Here is a 3165-nt window from a genome sequence, read left to right on the forward strand (position 1 = left end):
TTAGAAACCTCCCCCATGTTCCAGTTACCTCCCACCAGGCCCCATCACCAACACTGGGAATTAAACTTGAACATGAGATATGGGTGGGGACACAGATTCAAACCATAATCAATAGAAAAAAATAGATGATAGAAAGGTAAAGACATAAATAAATAGATATATAGGGGGAAATATTCCACATACCATTCTAGAAAACAGCAATGAACAAAATGGAAAATGCTTTATAGTGAGATTATATTCCAGTGTTTCAGAGGTGACAAAAAATAAAAATACAAATAATAGATATACCAGGTATATATAAGCACTATAAATAAAAATAGAAGAATATAAGAAAACGATGTTGACACTTAAGGAGCAACTTGAAAAAAAAAAAAACAAGGAAAACTATGCTCACATCTGGGAACACAAAAATAAAGGCAGAGGTTTTATAAATGGAGTTCCCCACTTAGAGGTTTTATAAATGGGGAACTCCCCATTATAAATGGGAACTCCTGTTTATAAAGCCATCAGCTCTTGTGAGACTTATTCCCTACCGTGAGAACCTTGTGCAGGAAACAGCCCCCAAGATTGAATTATCTCCAGCTGGAGATAATAATCCGCCTGTTTCTGACACATGAGCATTATTACAATTCAAGGTTACATTTATGTGGGGACATAGCCAATACAGAGGGAACTACAATACAAAAGTCTTAGGTCATTACAAGTTTGAAGTGTTCAGTGAACAGTAAGCCAATGTGATTAGAATGGACTGAACACAGTGAAACCCATCAAAGAATCAATAGCCCAGACACATAGCACCTTGCAGGGTAGGTACAGTCAGGCATTCAAATTCCATTTTACAGTAGTGAGAAGACAGAACTATTTGAGCAGGAGAGTTTGCTTTATCTGGCGTATAACTTTAAAATGTACTCTAGCTGAATGAGTTGAATTTATATTACTGGATGAGGAATAGAGAGGGGAGGAGTTATGAAGCTTTTGCATATGAAGCTTTTGCACCACCCAAGACATTGTACTGTCTTGAACCAGGGTGATGGCAGTGGAAACGACAATAAATGACCAGATTCACAGTAAACGGGGATTTCTGAATATGATTAATGAGAATGATTGGCCTCAGAAAATGGGGGGAATCATTAAGGTCGTGCACTAAGTGAGAAGACCCAACGGTCTGGCCTTGTTAAATTTGAACTGCCCACATAAAGATTTCAAGGAGAGTTTGGGAATGCAAGTCTGATGCTCAGGGGAAATGTGGGGGCCAAAGATATTAACCAAATTTCACAAATTTATTTATATTTATATGAATACATGAGATCATCTAGGAAGTGTGTGCACATGAAAGGAAAAAATCTAATTGCCTGGCAGTCCCACCAGTTTCTTAAGTGACGTATTTGCCATGTAGGGCTGGTTCTCAGAGGCCTATGACTACTTAATCCCTAAAGCAATTCCAAGATTCCCTAAACTTATATAAATAGGAAAAGAATTTCCAATGCAGTACTGTCCATGGATGAGAAATCCTCCCAATCTCCTTTTGAAAAGTAATTATGGAGGACTTTGGGCAAGGGATGCACTGTATTAGTCTGTTCCCATGCTGCTAATAAAGATATATTTGAGGCTGGATAATTTATAAAGGAAAGAGGTTTAATTGACTCACAGTTCCACATGGCTGGGGAGGCCTCACAATCATGGCAGAAGGCAAATGAGGAGCAAACTCACAGCTCACACAGCAGCAAGCAAAAGAGAGCTTGTGTAGGAGAACTCCCATTTATAAAGCCATCAGATCTCATGAGACTTGCTCACTACCATGAGAACAGTGTGGGGGAAACTGACCCCTTGATTCAATTATCACCACCTGGAGATAATAATCCACCCATCTTTGACAGGTGAGGATTATTACAATTCAAGGTGCGGTTTGAGTGGGGACATAGCCAAGCCATATCAGAAACCAATCACTTTCAACTATGGAACATATGGATGCTTCTTTGTAGAAGTCACTCTTCAGCCATGAGGGGAGAAACTACCAACCATTCTCTACCACAGTAAAATCTGCATTCTAGAGCTCTGATTGTTGTAGGTTGCTTTCCATTTTTCCTGTTTCCAAAGGGAGGTCTTATTGTGCTTATATTATCTTTCTACTTTTATTTATAAATGGTATTATTTATCATTTAGCCCATAAATGGCCAGATCACAAAATGGTACATTCAGAGCTGACTGAGAAAGCTGAACAGAACCCAGAGATTTGTAAATTAACTAATTGAACAAGATTTAAGTCGTGTTCTGATGGAAGAGATAAAATCTGTTTCTAGTTACCCAGAAACTGCCTTGTCTTAGGTATGAGCACTGTTGCAAATTTATGTACTGGTATAGGATATAATGGATCTATCAAAGAGTAAAATATAGTGAATATTTTGATTATTGCCTGTTGAAGAACTCCTTCCCTTTTCTTTCCCCACTTTTCCTTTTGGAAACTACTCCTTCAATTCAACAGGATTCAATAACCCACCTTCTAGTTTTAAAAGGAAAGCATATAATCCAGATTTAGGCAGTAACTTTGTCAAATTATCTGGCCACGGTGATTGGTCCACCCTTGTTATGTGATCTAATGCAATCCAAACATATCGTTGCCCTGAGATTTTTGTATAAAGCAAGAGGAGAGGGGTCATTGGGGGTCATGGAGTTTGAAATGTGAATTGGTTGCTACTGGAAGCCATTGTGTCTCACCCCACATTGAAAAAACCTGTCTGATGTAAGGAAAACTGAAGTCAAGAAGAGGTAATTGCAGATAAGAAGAAGCTGAAGGGAACACCAATTGTGTCAGGTCTCTAGTTCTGGAGTCAGACATCTCAAGATCTGTTCTTAATCCTGAAGCTTTTTGACTCTATGACCTGCCAACTTCACCAATTGATAAATACCCTTGTATAAGCAGGATGTAGTTGGAATTCTGGAATTTGTAACTTTTAGTTAATACAGGTTAATTAATCTTAATTTTACACGTTAATCTACACAACTAATTTAATTCTATATCATAAATGCTGAATATATATTTATAATATTTAAATTATGGGTAAAAAATAGTAAAGGAAATCACAGTGATTACATTCACATTAGAAGTCCTTAGGAGAGAATGCTGTATGAGACATATGCCCATGAGTCACAGGGACTGAAGATACA

General features: G+C 37.8%; 1 long non-coding RNA gene across 1 annotated transcript; it reads left to right on the plus strand.

Moving 5' to 3' along the window:
* Positions 1-483: 483 nt before the first annotated feature.
* LOC116546212 lies at positions 484-1850 on the plus strand. Its single transcript, XR_004266628.1, has 3 exons — positions 484-534; positions 730-734; positions 1804-1850. It is a non-coding gene; the product is annotated as an uncharacterized LOC116546212 (long non-coding RNA).
* The last annotated feature ends 1315 nt before the right edge of the window (positions 1851-3165 follow it).

The sequence above is a fragment of the Sapajus apella genome, unplaced genomic scaffold (genome assembly GCF_009761245.1).
Source record: "Sapajus apella isolate SASKATOON/1434 unplaced genomic scaffold, GSC_monkey_1.0 scaffold5, whole genome shotgun sequence".
NCBI lineage: Eukaryota > Metazoa > Chordata > Mammalia > Primates > Cebidae > Sapajus > Sapajus apella.